The following is a 17,758-nucleotide window of genomic DNA, read 5'->3' as shown; positions in this document are numbered from 1 at the left end:
CCTTTACCATCATCTGTGCGCAAGAGGACATCCCTGCCTTCAGCCGCGAGGGCAAACTCATGCCTCACAGGCCTGTCAGGTACCCTGTCCACCCGGTCTGTCCCCCAGTGCCCATGCTGGAGAAGGGGATGACAGATCAGTGCTCTTCTCCCTGTGCAGGGTGGTGGTGCAAGCCATGCAGGCGTTGTTGTGCTGCAGTGGCTATAGGGAGCAGGTCACTGCCATGCAGCAGCGGGGTGGCTGGGACATGATCAGCCAGCCTGAGACTCACCTCACGGGGGTTACCTTGCTGGCCAGGTAAGCCCCTTCCGGTCCTTACTTCCCGTCCCACCACGGGGTCCCACTGCACTTTGCCCATCGGTCTCGGCCACCACGGTGACTCTCCTGCCCATTGCCAGGCAGATGCAGGGCAACCCCCTGGAGGAGCGTGCTGAGGTCTTCCTGAACCTGAGCGTGGCCCTGAGGGGCAAGGACAGGTGCCAGGAGATCCCTTCTATGGCCTTCTTCATCGAGGTAGGCTGTGAGGTGCTGGCATGAGTGGGAAGGGGTGGCTGGTGACAGCAGAACTAGGACTCTGCTGGTGCCTCTGTTAGTCCCCAGCTGTCCCCTGTGTCTCACGCACCCTCTGTGCTGGCCCTCAGCACTCCATGTGCTCTGAAGAAAGGCCAGAGGGCTGCAGATGGAGCCAGGCTGAGGGGATGGGGACATGGGGATGGTGCTGAGGGCACAGGGATGGGGTGGAGGGGTTGTGCACAAGGGGGCAATGATGAGGGGATCCAGCTGGAGCTGGGGCTGCCCCTGGGGCTGGGGCTAGGGCTGGGGCCAAGTGGGAGGTGGCAGTGGGAATGCCGTGCTACGTGCCGGGGTCCTGGTCCTAGCTGTGGCCACTGGTCCCTGTGCCACCCTGGCCCTGTGCCGTTGCAGCTGCTGCAGTGCCCTGATCTGTGCGCGGCAGATGACGAGGTGGCACTGAGCCTCTGCCAGGAGCAGCTGGGCAACGAGCGCAGAGTCATGCGCTGGCTGGCGCTCCGCGGCCTCCTCTTCCTCTCTGAGAGACCCGCCACAGTGAGTGAGCGCTTGCCGCCCGTGCCTCTGTACAGAGCATTTCCACCATCAGTGGTCTGAGGAAAATGCTGCATGTCTTGCTGCAGGCAAGGAAGATGCAGAAGCTGATCCCGGACGTGGTGAAGCAGCTGCAGGACGCTGATGGGGAGACAGATGCCAAAGCGCTGGTGGTGCTAAGTAACGTGCTGCACCACATCACCCCATCACAAAGCAGCCGCTTCGCTGTGCAGCTGACCCATGACCTTCTGTCCCTCTTCTCCAGTGTGAGGATGGCGGCAGGGAGCTGGTAGGGAGCCCTTTCTGGTTACTCTCCATCGCCCCTGCTGACGTTGCCGTGTTTGCCCCAACAGGAGGTCAGAGCGGTGCGGGAGCTGGCCATGCGGCTCTTTGGGGAGCTGCTGAGCCGGGCAGCAGGCAGCGAGAGGCAGCAGATGAAGCAGGTGGCACGCCAGGGACTGCTGCCCCTCTTCCTGCATCTGAGTGACCCACACCCCGGGGTGGCACAGGTACAGGGCACTGTGGCAGGCCGTACGGCCACCCGGGGGACACTCGGGGCGGCAGCTGTGGGGTGTCCCTGGCCTGGCCGTGGTGCCATCACCCATCTCCCCACTCCTCCCAAGGTGGCCCAGGCAGCTCTCGTGGACGCTGCAAAGCTCCTACACTGGAAGCAGCTCCGGAAGCTGGCCGAGAGAGCACAGATCTGGTACATTGGCGAGTACCTGGTAAGGAAGCCCCAGCAGCACCATGCCTGTCCCGGAGGTGCTGGCCCCTGTCCCGCTGTTGCCAGCACCTCTCGTGGGAGCCAGCCCCTGTCCCAGCAGTGCCAGCAGCTGTCCTGCAGGTGCCAGCCCTTGTCCTGGAGGTTGCTTCTCCTGGGACAATTTGCAATCTGACTGCTTGCAAAGCCAGTGCCAATCCCTGTCCCAGCTATGCCAGCAGCATCTTCCCTGGAGGTGCCGGCCCCTACTGAAGCAGGGCTAGCTCCTTTCCCAGAGGTGCCAACCACTGCCCCAAAGGTGTCAGCATCTCTCCTGGCAGTCCTAGCCCCTGTCCTGGCGGTGCCAGCCACTGCCCCTTCTCTGCCAACATCTTTTCCATCAGTGCCAACAGCTGTCCCGGCCGTGCTAGCCCCTGTCTTGGTTGTGCCCTCACCTGTCCTGGGAGGGGGGGTGGACCCAGTGTTGGCAACGCCTGTCCTAGAGAGGGGATAGGTGTCCCACAGAGGGGAGCAGGCTCGGCGGTGCCAGCACCTTTACTGGGGGTCCCTGCAGGTGCGGAATGCCGGGCCGGTAGCCAGCGAGTATGTGAGCTGCAGCTGCCGGTACCTGGAGGATCCCCGGACTCCCCTGCGTGAGCAGGCGGCATACTTCCTCGGTGAGACCCCCTCGGGCACCCAGGACCCTCTCGCCAGCCCCAAGATCCTTCTCCTCAGCCCTCTTCCAAGAGCCTGTGTTCCCCTCCTCAATGCCCGTGACCCTCTCCCCAGCACTCGGTTCCTCTCCCCACGCCTCACCCCTGAATGCCAAGGTCCCTCTCCCCAGCACATGGGACCCACTTCCCAGTCCCTAGGTCCTTTTCCATAACACCTGGGTGCTTCTCCCCAGCCCTCCTGGCCCTCTCCCAAGAGCCCATGTCCCTCTCCTCAGCGTCTGTGACCCTCTCCCCACCACCAGGTCCCTCTCCCAAGACTCTGGATCCCCCTCCCCAGCCCCCACAACCCCCTCCTTAATGCCTGGATCCCTCTCCCCAGCACTTGAGACCCTCTGAACAGTCCTTTGGTCTTTCTCCATAATGCCTGGGCCCATCTGACCAGACCCCAAGTCCCTCTCCCCAGCCCCTAGGTCCTTCTCCCCAGCACTAGATCTCTGCCCCAAAGGCCACGTCCCTCTACCCAGCCCCAGATCCCTCCCTCCTGGCCTGGCTCTCACCTTGTGATGGGCTGTGTGTGCTTAGGGCTTGCTGGGCGGCTCCTGGACTGGCACGGGGAGAACCTGGAGGAGATGTGCAGCTGTACGTAGGGCATGCAGGGCTGGCTGGGGTTGGTGCCTGGAGATGCAGGGAATTTCTGGGGCATTTGAGGGCCAATGCTTTTGGCCAGGCAGAGAGCACCCGTGCCCTGCACAAGGCTGGAGGGCTCTTGCCTACCTTCCTGAAGGGAATTTGGGGAACATTTGGAGTATCACTGAGCACAGGCAGGTTTCCTGGTGCCTGGCTTCCCCTTGGCCCTCCCTCCAGGAAGGGCCTGGGGGCTCTGCTGATACAGGCCATGATCACCACTCTTTCCTCCCACCACAGTACTTCAGCACTTGGAGCATGACAGCAGCCCCACAGTCCGCTTCCTGGCAACGTACACAACCTTTGCCCTCTGAGAGCCCAGGAAAGCATCCCCGTCAGGCTTCACCATCCGAGCCCTGCTCGCTCGCCTGCGGAGAGCCTGGCAGTGGTGGCACCAAGGCTGAAGAACCAGTGTGGGATGAGCTTCCCATAATTCAGCATCCCCGAGTTGCCGGTCTGCCTCCAGTGCAGAGCACATTCAGCAAAGCAGGTAGCTCCAGGCCACGTCTCATTGGACTTGCACAAGCATGAAGACGCCACAACTTGCCTGGGAAGCCCTGTTTCTGCATTTGCTCATGCCCATATTAAAACAAGGCTTTTTCTTGTGTACATTTGGAAAGCTGGGGCAGGTGGGACTGGTGGGGGCTGCAGGTGAGTGTGGGAGGAGGAGTGTGGATGCCATGGAGAGGAGGTGGATGCAGCTGGAGAGCAGGAGGTGATAGAGGGCATGGGAGCATGTGTGCCTTGTCAGGCCCTGTGGCGAATTCAAGGGTAAAGGAAGCAAGCTGGTGCACTCACAGCCACCTCTGGGGCATCTGAGGGTGTACGTGATCTGCCCTGCAGCCCCATTAGGACTCATCCATGTACCTTTCAGTGCACCTCAGGGCCTTCTGTGGGCCCTTGAGTGCACCCCAGGGCTCTCTGTGCGCCTTTCTGCATGTCCTATGCCCCTCCATGCAGCTTTTGGAAAACCCCAGTAGCCTCCATGTGCCTTTCTGTACACCCCTGGCCCTTCTGTGCACACTTCTGTGCAGCTCAGGCCCCTCTGAGTAGCCCTTTGGTGCTCCTCCGTACCCCGAGGACAGATGTACAAACCCTCACAGAGCCTCCCCAAGCCCTGCTCCCTCTGTACAGCTGCCCCTGAGCCACAGGCTCTGCAATCCTGCACGAGTCCCACGTCACCTCCAGCATCTCCCCAGACACCCATGTGCTGCACGCGGCTCTGGATGTCTCCCGCAGCACGACATCAGCCTGATTTTGCCACTCCTCTGGGCTGTGGGTGTCCCCCACAGCTCTTCTGGGATGAGGGTCTTGACAAGGTCAATGCTTCCACAATGCCTCTTCTGGTGTCCCCCACAAGTTGCTCCGTGCCTCCTCCTCTTCCGTTCCCCCAGGGCTCTTCCTTGCATGCCCAGAACCATGTGCAGCATCAGCATCCAGATGTATGCAGCACCCCTTGGGTATGGACCTCCTCCTCCTTCTCAGCAGGGCCTGCTGAGGGCCTGAACATGCCCTTTAGACCCTAAATGCCTCCAAACTTTGCTCCAGCACCCTCACCAACTCCAGAGACTCCCTGAAGCCTATCCCAGAGCCTTAAACACCCCCAAAGCTGCCCCCAAACCCTGCCCCAACAGCAGCAAGCTAGCCCTTCACTATGCTTTATTCTCAATAGACAGATATCACTGGAATGAAGTAGGGCAAAGAGCAGGGACCAGCCCCGCAGCTCCACCCCTTGCTTGTCTCTGACAACGGCATGGCTGGATGCCAACACACCTCCGGTTGACCTCACACTGCTCTAGGATCCTCCTTGTTGCCCAAGCAGGGACAGGAGGTGAGAAGAGGGAAGAGAGGCCTGGGAGCGCTGCAGGATGAGCAAGCAGATTGGACTGATCAGGAAGAGCCTTTACAGGTGGAGGAGCTGGAGGAAAACCCTCCTCGTGCATGACCTGGGTCAGACGTAGCCTCAGGAGACTCTTCACAGACAGAGATGTGCCACCAGAAGGTGCCCCGTTCGCCTGACATCAAGGCCAGAGATGTTGCCACGGAGGCAGCCAGCGACACAGAGAGCACGCCTCTCGACCCAGCAATGCCCGGAGGAGCCAAGCCAGTGGCATCTCCTTTGGCCAATGGCTTTCAGGATGCAGGGGACAGCATGTCCCTTGCCCCATCAGCAAGCACAGGAACAAAGCCAGAGGCCTCCCCTGCAGCTAGAGGTCCTCAGGAAACAGGGGGAAGCCCAGGCTTCCCCTGGGCTCACACCGGTGTGCCCCATCAGTCTGAAGCTTGGGACTCTAAACTGGACTCCATGTCCAGATGTGGTCTCTCCTGTGCCCTCTTACCTTATTCGAGTCTCCAGATCCCACAGGACACTCAAATGCCCAATTACCCCAAATATACCAGTAGTTCATATGCTGAGACTTCCGATCCTCCAAAAAATGAGGAAGAAATGTTCTTAATAGTGGAGTACCCAGGTTCTGCTAACAGTTTGAAACAACCAGACAAGAAAGGCATTTCTGCCCGTTGCCAAGTGGCTAGAGCCGGATGTACCTGGACTCGCTCCAGGGCGAGAGCTTCACGAAACTTCTGATTTATTCTGTCTCAGATAGTGTGGCTAGGACTGATTTTTTAGTGATAGAACATGTATTTGCAAGTTTAACTTGTTCATTAAAGCATTAGAACAAATGCTCAAGCACATCAAAGGAGGAAAAAAAAAAACCCTACGAAAATGACTCTTTCCATTGGCTTCAGTGGCTCTGGGGTGAAGCCTGAGTTTGGTTTGAAAGAGAAAAGAGTAAGGCCGGATGACCTGCGAGTGACTATAATCTGCTTGATGGCTTCTGTGCTTTTCAGGGATATTTCTTCTGATTGCTCCTCAGCCTACAATGCACTCTATTTTTCCCTTTGCTGGGCACTCGAACCAAGACTTCAATCTGGGACCTTAGAAGTCCTGGCTGGCTGAAGACTACAAGATGCCGCTAATGTTTGGCTCTCCCTTTTTTAGCCAGAGAGTCTCTTTGCTCTCTCAGAGCACCCAAACTGAGATGCCTTTCCACTGGGAATCGATACCTGCTCAGCCCAAGGTTTCAGCCCTATGGGACTCAGCCCCAGGCTGAAAAGCTGCACACGGGGCTCTGTAACTCCCCTGAGCACAAGGGACCGGAGTCACATCACAGCAACCATAGAAATGGCCCCAGAAGCCGATCCTGCGACATCTGACCTGAATGAAACCTCCTGTATTTCCCTGTCCATCTTAAATGTTCTTTCTGCTCCTTAGCCCTGCGGAGAAGTCTCAGCTCCTGGACCAGTGCGGAAGGCACCAGTACCTGCCGGTCCTATTGCTACACTCAGATTTTCACTCTGTTGAACTAAACCGAGTCTCCAAGTGACCAGCCCTGTGCTATAACTGCCCAGGTGTCCACACTTTTCTCCAGTGCAGAAAAATGGACTGCAGTCCTGCACCTTTTCAGTTCCAGGCTCTGGACACATGGAGTGGCAGAGCTATGGGAACAGTGGCCACATACCCCCTGAAGCCAGCTGGATGGGCACAGATGGGACCCGGCCCTTCCTGGCATGTGGAACGCCCAGAGGGCAGCACCAACTATCATTTATGTTCCATACATCCAAGGATGGTGGAAGGAGGCTGTTGGAGACTCCCTGGAAGCGCCGTTTACAACTTTCTTACAGACAGCTCCTTTCCATCATTTCAGAGGAGGCTTTTGGCCAGAACACAGAAAAAACGGGAAAGACAGAACTACCCTGCAGTGCCATCTTGAGTGTGAGTGATTCCTTCATTTTCTTCATCAGTTCTTTAAGTTTCTGTCTTGTTCTTTCCTCCTGGGGAGTTCCTATGCAGCTCATGATAAGAAACATGAAGGAGCAGTCATAAAAATGCCGAGAATCTGACACACACACGCTTGGTGCATATGCAGTAACTTTATGAAGGCTCTCCATATGCACAGAAGATTAGCATACAGTTGTCGTATTAGGCAGAAAGCAAGTAAGAATCACTGGAATGCTGCTACATAGTTGTCCTTGTTTTCAAAAGAGATACATTCTGGTTTTGGCCTGGATGCACGGATATAATGTGCACAAGCGGAAGGCCTGTCCTTTGAAACTTAGTTCACGGCCTACCTTGTCTCTCTCTGTTAACATGTTGATCCATGGCCCAGGACACGTCCAAAAAAAGGACGCAAGACATCCAGAGAGAATGCTGACGTGTACGAATCTATCTTTGCTCTTTATCCTAAAGCTCACCAAATCACATCATGGTTGAGCATGGAAGGGACCTCTGGAGATCATCTAGTCCCACCTCCCTGCTCAAGCAGCGTCACCTAGAGCACGTGTTGCCCAGGAACCTGTCCGCATGGCTTTGAATATCTCCAAGGGGACTCCACAACCTCTCTGGGAAACCTGTTCCAGTGCTCACTAACCCACATCGGAAAGAAGTTTCTCCTCATGTTCAGATGGAACTTCTGTGCTGCCGTTTGTGCCCGTTGCCTCTTATCATACCCCTGGGCACCACTAAAGAGAGCCTGGCCCCATCCTCTCTACCACCTCCCTTCAGCTACTTGCACACATTGATAAGATCCCCCACCAGCCTTCTCTTCTCCAGGATGAAGAGTCCCAGCTTGCTCAGCCTTGCCTCACATCAGACATGCTCCAGTCCCTTCAGCATCTCAGAAGGACCTCTGCTGCACTCGCGCCAGTAGCTCCCTGTCTCTCTTGTACTGGGCAGCCCACAACTGCCCATGCTACTCCAGATGTGGCCACAAACAACAGGGCTGTGGTACCTGCAGGCAGCACCCGGCAGGACAGAACAGCAACTCCATTCTGGCATGCAGGATTAACCACAAGGATTTCTCCTCTAAACCAGGCTTCAGGAAATGTGGACGTTGCTGCGAGTTCTTATCCACACACACAACTGAGTGCACCAGCTAACTACACAGTAGTGATCCACAGCTAGAATCGTGAAGAAAGGAACAGTTTCCCATTCCCAGCAGATAGGGAAGTATTCCTCCTGGCACTTGAGGCATATCACATGAAATACTGCGGGCAATTCTGAATTCTCATTTGAAAAAAAAAAAAGAGAGAGAGAGAGAGAGATTAAGAAAGAACAGAAAGAAAGGAACTGAGATTCCAACAAAAAGCTACAAAGGCAGCCTATGAAGATGCTCCTGAAATGAAGTGGCAGTCATTCAAAAGCGCACTAGGAGGATTCAATGTGACATAGCCAAACGAAGACAGAGGATGTAGGATTGTTACGTACAATCAAAGCTGCTCTAGCGACAGAAAGCCAGTTACACTCAGAGGCAATGCTGCCACAAGGACAAACACCCATAAAGACACAATCAGGAAATGCCACTTGGATTTGAAAAGGAAATTCTGCATGTGGCTCTCAGTCAAGGAAATCTCTCACAAGGGAGCTTCAGTCAATTTATAAAATCAGTTCTTGGACACTTCTGCCTATTACAGGTGATTGGACTACAGGACCCAGGAGACTCTATACAAGGGCATGAGAGGTCAAGGAAATACAGGCAAATAGGAACCCACACCTGAGTCACACGGACAGGCACAGGAAGCTAAGCAGTGCCCTTTTAGCCTGTAGCCTAACCCCACTGTCTGAGCACACATCACTCTTTTGTGCATAAGGAACAACAAGATTTAGTATCTGAGGAGCAAATCACAAGAGATTAAAAGCTGGTTGTACCCAGGTGATGGAAGGCACCAGGCAATCTTCTTGCCTATTTCAACCCTAGCCATCATTTCAATAGGATTCAGAGTGGAGAAACAAGTCCCAAAGCAGCTGATTCTTAACCATGTCCATTCACAAAAAACACAAGTAGGCAATTCAGAGAATGCAGCACAAGGTGCCTATACCAACTTCTCACTGCTATGTCACATTTTCTGAGGAATATGTATTCTCTAATCAGGGAGGACCTATCTAGTGCAGTCATACTTATCAGTATGTAGAGTATTAGAATGAGACACGAAAAATAAAGAGTTCTCTCAGATTGCCACACTTGTTCGGAGAAACTATTTCCATGAAATTAGCACTATTATTTGGCTGTGTGAAATATATTACTCGCACAAAAAGAGGAAGATAAATACTTACTTTCTCTGCATCACTGAACACCTCAAGATCTTTCATCATCTTTACATCATGTTCTGGTTTGCACTGTGTCCTCTTGATCAATATTTAAGAACAGATGTTGGAGAATTTGCAATCACACACTGCACTCGGGTTCATTTTTCACTCCTGCTGAATGCAGTGAAAAATCCACTGCTGCAGGAAAAAAAGAGAAATTCTAAAGACCACAGTCAGATATTAGAAAGAAATTATGGCAGATTTTAACAGTACTTCACTTGCACCGCATGACAGCAGTAAATCAGTTACAGCTAACAGCCTTCCCCAGGTCCCTCCTCCTTCTGCAGAACCAATACAAAGTGGCACATGGGAGAGCAAAGACAAGCAAGGGTGAAAAAAGCTTTGAAACACTTCTCTCCTGGCAAAACTGGGGCAGGCAGCTGCCTGAGAGAAAGACAGCTGCAGCTTTTGTGCCCAGACTGCTGTGCATGGCTACTTCTACAGTGTTTCCTAGAAACACCTGTCACCCACTCCAGTCAATTTGGACTTAAGTATGACTAACTCTGGGAAGAAGCACCAGACAAAAGGTACAGCTGCTTTCAGAAATGCCATGCCCTTCAAGGTGCAAAATCAGAGCCCAAACAAAGATATTTCCAAGAGCTGTGGCGGGGGAGTAGCAAAGACCTTGGAAAAGAAAGCTCATACACAGTCAAGGGGGACTTTTCCATATACACTGCATGAGAACGCACTGCAGCAAATGTTACCTCATCCTTCAATTAGCAAAGGTTCCTTCATGTATGGATGTCCTCAGGGGTAGCAGTGAGGTTAAAAGCACTGCTCATGATCTCCTCTGGCTTGCCTTCCTCCAGTGCAGCAGTGACCCCTCTCATCACGGACTAAAAAGACACAGCGAGGAGGAAAGGGCTCACAAGGGAGAGTACCGAGCACAAGAACCTGGACGCACCAGTCAGCTGAAACAAGGCCCATTAAAAAGGCTGCCCAGTCAGAGCCTGGAAACTGTCAGAGTGTTTCAGAGCAAAACATCACAGGCTTCCTCAGCTTGCCACTCAGGTAGCAACAGCAGCCTGGTTCTTTGTTTCACACTCCTAACTTGGAGGGGCATGGTTGTTTCAGGCTGTTCTCATTTCAGCAGTGAACAGGGGAAAGAGAGGAAGCTGACAGAAACCAGGAGGAGTGGCAAGCACAAGAGAGCAGCTCAGGAATGAACACAAGCTCAGCAAGCACCTCTTGTGCCACAGGATGCTGCAGCCCTCACAACACTGAGGATTTTTCAGTAAACCACAGCAGCCATTCCTCCCACCAAGGCACTGAAGACAAGAACCTGGAAGAACTTGAGGCTGGTGAGCTAAAGCCTCAAGCTGACAACACAAGTGGAAACAGATGACAACACTGCAGGCACGCAGTTGCAACAACATGGTGCATGTTGTGCGTTTGACCAGGTGCCAACAGCCATGTTGCAACCAAGCATACTTAAGGCAGGCAAACAGCCCATGGGCTTGTTGGGAGAAAACATCTGGATTTGCAATAGCATCTCCTTCTTGGCTGAGGCTGGCTTCACCAAATAACAAAAAAAAAGGGGGGGGGGTTTCCTTTTTTTCAGGGTGAAGGGTGACTCTGCAAGCTTCAGTAAACCCTTGAATTCCTAGCCTTTACCAAGCTGAGTGCTAGTAAGCAAGGAAAGACTGAGTAGCACACAGTGCAAAAAGCCTTCCTCACACATAGAAGTGCAAGAGGGATATTTTGGACACACAACCAATTCTTCCCTTTCCAAGCTTCCAAGGCCCTTTATAGGGATGACTGCTTTCAAACTGGGCCCCCAGGTACTACTGCTTCCACAGTTAGAGAGAGGCCAGAGAGACACAAAGTTGGATGGATTTCAACAAGCATGAAGAAGCTCTGCAAAGCCTCCCCATATTGCTATTAAACTGAGATTGAGATCCTGACTTCTCACTTCCACGGGTAACTTGCTATTTCGGATGTCATCCTCAGAGATGAAAGTCAACGAGATGTACCCCGTACCTCACAACAAACGTATGCAAAGACAAAATACATGCCACAGTCTTGTACTGTCAGTCAACTAAGCCCATGCACTGTGGGCTTTGAAGGGTTATCCGACATGGAAGATGGAAACAGCGCAGTGCAGACTGCCCAGAATGGCACAGAAACAAAATAAGCAGCAGCAGGCAACCCCTGGGAAAGTGCCCTTTCTTGAAGAGTGCTCCCTCTTCCCCCAGGAAAAAACTACTGGCAGCACAGCATTCTTTACTCAACAACACACAAGGAAGAGTGCAAACAGCTATGGCAGAATATACTCAATCACCATTCCCTAAAAAAGAAGTGATAAGCAACACAAGCTTACCTCTGCACCGACTTGCTTCACTCATTTGCCCTAGTCACGAGTATTTTCTGCTGGTCTGTAACGCCTGGGAGAAGCGGAGAAAGACAGAAATGAGCTGTTTCAGTGTCGTCCACATTCTGTTCTGATGATTCCACCTGTGGGTTACAGAAGGGCTTTTTGCTGTGCTCAGTCTGGCTAAAACCTCCCTTGCACGCATGAACAAGGGAAAACATCACAGCAGCTTCCAGCACTACTCTTTTGGAGCAGCAAGTGTGGGAGGGAAAGAAAAGCTCTGGTCCTTTCCCACTCTCTACCCTCAACGCATTGCCAGGAGCCCTTCTCTTTCTCTGGGCCAGTTTCACTAGCTGGAAAAGGGGGAAACCACCAGCACCTCCTCTGTAAAGTGCCTGGGGATCTGCTGGGGAGGATGACTGCAAAGCTGCATGTTATCCTGCAAGGGAAAACAGGAACACTTCCAACCACACTGGCATCCAAGCACAGTTAGATTGCTCAAACTAAGGACCAGCACGCTGAGTTACAAATGGACATCCTCAAGATGCTCACTTGCATTTTAGAGGCCAGTCAGCAGGGCGACTCTCTCCATTTGGAAAGGACTATCATTAAAACCACGCAGACTCTTAATACCAAGCAAATACACAGACATTGGGGATGACCCTGTACATGCCCCTACTCCCAAAACGAGTACTTTCACTGTCACCGGAGGTATGACTGTTCACTCCACATCAGCCTTTGGGCCTAACACATGCCTCACACTGCAGCCTGAGGTACGCTGGAGCAGCACCATTAGGCTACAGTGAGAGCAAACAAGTACGCCACATCCTCAGGGACAAAAAAAAAAAAAAAAAAAAAAAAGGAGGTCTGCTATCCTTGGGGGTTTTTCAGCATCTGCTTGTTTACACCTGAGAAGTCTGAAACTCTTAGGAATTAAGCAAATTCTTTCCCGTAACCAAAAGAATCAGTAGGGACAGCAGGGACCAAACTTCCCAGCTGGAAGGTGTAAGTACACCAGGTCCCCTAAAACAGCCTTTGAAGCGGAGCCAGTAGCAGCCAGCAAACTAGCAAATTAAATAACTAGAGAATTAATACTTTAGGTTAGTCTACAGGGAAAGGATTAACCCCTCCCTGGCTTTTTTGATTTTTTTTTACACCCACAGAGCTCCTAGAAATAGCCTTAGTTTCACAAAGAACCTCTACCATCATAAAACAAACACACAAACAAACAAACAAAAAAAGTAAAAAGACATACACACACACACAAAACTGTTACAAAGAGATTATTCAAGAGTCTATTCTAAACTGTACATTGATTGAAGCAAAGGGCTCCTGAGGGTGCACAAAGAGTTTATCATCTACCATGACTGCAAACAGCCAGACACTGCAGAGGTCACCTCTATGACAACAGAGTCCCGTCTACACCTAAAAATCCTCACTAGCACACTCAGGCCTCTTTTGCGCTTTTAACGTGCATTCTCCCTTTCATAAAATCCTGATAAAGCCACTTCAGCCAATAAACAGCCAGGTGCACTGCTTTTCTCCCATTTGTCCCTCCTCCCGCCTTTCCAGATGGAGCTTGTTTTATTCCGTACCATTTATTTAGCAGCAGAAGCTAAATTAGCACAAATGCTCTGGCTGGATTAGACTTCTTTGACCAAGACATTTGAACACTTTCAGGTGAAATGCTCTTGCTGCTGCTCATGTGTAGAGGCACACAACCAGCAAACAACGTTGTCCAAGTCACTCTACTGATTTTGGATCCCTCCTGCTGGCACTAGAAATAGCGTATCCTGCCCAGCAGCTCCCAGACGCAGCTCTGAGCACCTGGGGGCTGCGGGGACAGCAGCAGCTCCAGGAAATCCTTGAAAATGCATCTCAGACCCACAACATGGGCAAAGCTTCCTGCACCCAAACCCCACCAAGCCGCCCAGGCCCAGCGGCTCGGGGGCACACCGGCACGTCCAGCTCGCGGGCCGGTTCCCCTCGGTGACGGGGCGCTGTGCCCTGTGCTCGCAGCCCCGCCAGCCCCTGCGGGAGCTCCTGCATGAAAGCAGCCCCGTCGCTAGCACCGCTCCCCCGCCCCAGCGTGAGGGCACCCGCCAGCACTTGAACGCACCCACAGCCCCCACCAAGCCCACGCACACCCGCTCCCCCCTCACACCCCGCCTGCTTCGCTCCCTCGCCTCTTGCGCGTCGCTCTTTCCGTCTCCTTTTCACACGGCGGTCTCTGATTGCCTGACAGAGCCATCAGTCACATCCATCCCCGCCCTCTCCCTCATGCCAGCCAATAGGAGGGCTGCCCTGGGGTGACGCCCTAGGAACGCTGAGCCCTCCTGTCCCCGCCCCCAGCTCCGCTCCCCCCTCTCCCCTCGGGACGGCGCCATCTTGTGGGTGGCGGTGCGTGTCACGGAGCACGGCGGGGCACTGGGGCAGCCCGGCGCCCGGTGCCCAGGCAGTGCGGGGCCCTGAGGCCCGGCCAGGGCTCGTCAGGGGCTGGGCTCTGCCGCAAGGGCCCCGTGGGGCTCCTCGCTGCCCTCTGCCCTAGGGCTGTGCTGGGCATGAGGGGCAGCTCTGGGACCTGTGCTGGTACCAGCCTTGACGCTGTTGTGGGGGCCCTGGTGATGGCTGGGGTGCCAGAGCCCACGGGCAGTGTGCTGCTGCCCCTGGGGCAGGGCAGTGTGCTGTCACCTCTTCTGCCCCAGTCCCCTCCCCACAGCAGCCCTGGGGCTTGGCAGCCTTCCTGCTCCACCTGGCAGGGCTGGACCGTGGCTGGGCAGGGGCTGCTCCATGTGGGGCCGGGCTGTGCCCCGGGGGGTCGCTCCGGAGGGCTGAGGAGCCCCATGGTGGCATGGGGCAGCAATGGGGAGAGCAGCTCAGAGCCTGCCAGTGCCAGGGAGTGGAGCTGTAGGTCTGGCATGGGGCTAGAAGAAATGGCTGTGTCGGGCTGACTTCAGCACTGCTCACCACAGATAAGAAAAATCTTTGGGGTCAGCCAGGACTTTCTTGTTTGGGATGGCGCCCCTCACCTGCTTACAAGCTGCATCCCAAACATGCTGTCTTTTGGGTATAGATGTTTGAGCCCAGTTTGCGGGGGGGAGCAGGGGGGTAGGGGCAGTGGCCACCTGAAGATGGCATTTCTGAGCCCAGAGTGTGCTCTGCCAAGCTGGAGGCACAAGAGGATCCAGGGGGAAGGATCAGAAGTTCTCCCAAACAAGCAGACAACTTGGAGTTATTACAAAGTGGAGGATCCGTTTCCAGCAAAGGCATTTCCAGCAGGCTCTTGAGAGCCCCATGGAGCTGCAGTGCACCTCAGCCTCTGGGATGAAGGATCTCTTTCCTCTCAGAGCCAGATCCCAAAGGGGTCCCCCTTGTCATAAGTTACTCTCTTGAAGGTTAATTCATACAGAGAGTTTGTTAAATCATGTGAACAATTTATTTAATTAAGTAAGCAGCCACAAGCAAAACAGCGCTGGGCGGCCGGGGAGTCTCAGCTCCGCCAACGGCGCGCGCCTCCCTCACACACAGTCCCCCCCTTATAGTCTGCGTTGTAATCTCCCGGTGCGTCCCGCGCATGTGTGAGTTGCTGGGGGGGTCGTCTGAAGCTCTCTGGTGGTCGTGGAGAGGAAGGCCGTGGTCTTCTTCTGTCTCTTTATTTTGGTTTGTCTCCTTGTGAGTGATCACAGGGGTTTGCTTATCTGCTGTGTTGACTCCCTTTTGGGATGCTGTTCTGTGAGAAAATTACAGGCGCCTGCTTATCTTTTCTTTGTCCTTTTACCTTCAAAACCTCTGAGCAGCTTGTTGCTTACTTCAGCTCTTCATAGTCCTGCAAGATAGCTAGGGCCCCGACACCGGTTCCACAAGGGGTCATATAAGCTTTTGTGCTTACCATAATTTATTTGTCTGACACCATGTCTCAACCCTGATTGTTGTAAAACCTCCTCCTCCCCCTCCATCGGCTTATTCCTCCTTCTAAACAATGAACAAATAGTTACCATTTATTACAATCCCTCCTTTTTCTTTTTGGTTACTTATTTTGTTCATTGAATTCCTGGGACGCCTGGCGACTCAACGTTAATGCGTCCACGTACCAGCATTAGGTGTACAGCTTCTAGGCGGCTTTTTACAATTGCCGTTATTTTATTAAAAATACATGGTCCAAAAGTTAATGTTATTATTAACAGTAGTAAAGGCCCTGCTATGGTTGACAACAAGGTGGTGAGCCAAGGTGAATGATTAAACCAGGATTTATACCAGTTCTGTCGAGCCTCATTTTCTCTTTTTCGTTTTTCTAGACCCTCTCGGAGTTTCATCATGGTATCTCTTACCACTCCAGTGTGATCAGCATATACACAACACTCCTCTCGCAGGGCGACACAAAGCTCTCCTTGTTGTAGAAAGACCAAATCTAATCCCCTACGATTTTGTAGTACTACCTCTGAGAGGGATCTAACTGATTTTTCTAACGCCGAAATGGATTGCTTGATCCTGGCCAAATCTTCGTCAACTGCGATATGCAGAGAGGTGAACTCTTGGCTTTGTTTTACTAGCGAGGCAACTCCAGTACCAGCTCCTGCAACCCCTAAAACCATTAATGTGGCCAGGGTTACAGTTGTGACTGGTTCCCTCTTTTCGAGATGGTAATCTGCTACAGTGTGGTGACTGTATATATATTCCTCAGAGTGGTATAGAATCCTTGGTATAATTATTACCTGTACACAAAAATCATGAGACGAATTGAAGAGTTTTAATGATAAGCATGGAGTGACTCCTAATGATGAGCATGCCCAGCTTGTGTTGTTGGCCGGAATTAACCATTGGTGTGACTGGTCGCTATCCTCTATGATGTTACAAAGACTGCCCTTTCCTCTGGGGATGGTACCCACGCACCTACCGCTTCCAGATACCTGGGTTAGTGTTATCCCGATTTCTTGTCCCCAGTAGCATTGTGAGGGGTTACTTTCGTTCGAGTAGATGGGATCGCCTAAATCTCCGATGGCCTCGTAATATGGGGGTCTTATGCTAATACATAACCAGCAGCGTCTGGTTATATTTGGATTTGTTTGATTCAACACTCGATAACTAGCATCTATGACTTTCCATATGCTGTTCCCAGATGTGATTCTATGTTCCCCTGCAATGGTGGGGACTATATCTGTAGGGAATGATCCTATTGCACTATTGGGAGGTGTCGTTGTAGATAGGTCTGGCCCAAGGGTTTTTGTAGGTCGGGCCTCTAGGATTCCCTTTGACAGTACGCTATTTGGTCCGACTGGTTGGGAAATCTTGGCCTCCTCTTTTTTTATCAGTATGAGGCCTCCCCTATCAGGTCCGTGTGAATAGAATCTAACGCCCCACATTTTCCCTAGTAACCAGCTGATATCTTCCGGCTTGGTTACATTTAGATACAGAACCTTGCAAATCTCCTCGTTCCTATAATGTCCTGTGTATCCCAAATTTTGTCCTCGCCATCCTTGGCGGGGATCTGCTCGACGACTACATCCTAGCGGTCCATAGCCCACTTCTAAGAACTTGTCGCGACCTGCCCCAGGATTCCAGTCTGTAGCAATGGTTTCACAGCCCCAATATGCACAATAGTATTCATTTGGATAATTACAATACCCCCTTCCCGGGTTTGAGCTCGGACAGAAGTAAAGTCCTGATCGGTTGAAACACGTTGTTCCTGTAGTTAGGTTACATGGTGTAGTGCGGAAACTAGGGGCACCTGCTGTCGTTACTTGCTGTATAATCTGTTGATCTTCATATCTAATTAAACTCCACCGAAAAGGTCGATGGGGGTGGTGTGGTTGTAGGATACCGCAGCTGACCATGATAATAACACTAATTCCCATGTACCGTAAGAGATAGTCGGGGCCCATTTCTCCTAATGTTATATTTTACCTGGCCTCTTAACCTCCCCACCGTCTGCACTCCTCTGCCTCGCTTGTCAGTTCAGTTGCAGCGAACTACAAGGTATTGGTTCTTCTCGGCAGCAGTAGTGTTCTTCAGGGGAATCTGTTAGAGAGCCTTTGTCTAGGAGTGGGGCCCCTTCTCTCGTTACGGTACATGGACAGGGGAAATAATACTTATCGAGTCCGTTTAAGCGTTAATTTCAAGTCGTTGGAGCCTGGAACCGCCCTCCACTCTTCTCCCAGGATCGGTCCTTTCACACGGCTGGCATG

At 52.7% G+C, this 17,758-nt stretch overlaps 1 pseudogene; it reads left to right on the top strand.

Moving 5' to 3' along the window:
- The window catches only part of LOC134154808 (DNA polymerase epsilon catalytic subunit A-like), a 328,895-nt pseudogene that overhangs the window by 45,641 nt on the left and 265,496 nt on the right, over nt 1–17,758 (top strand).

This window comes from Rhea pennata, unplaced genomic scaffold (genome assembly GCF_028389875.1).
Source record: "Rhea pennata isolate bPtePen1 unplaced genomic scaffold, bPtePen1.pri scaffold_45, whole genome shotgun sequence".
Lineage (NCBI taxonomy): Eukaryota > Metazoa > Chordata > Aves > Rheiformes > Rheidae > Rhea > Rhea pennata.
The sequence above is the reverse complement of the archived record's forward strand: the minus strand, read 5'-3'. Positions and strand labels throughout refer to the sequence as shown.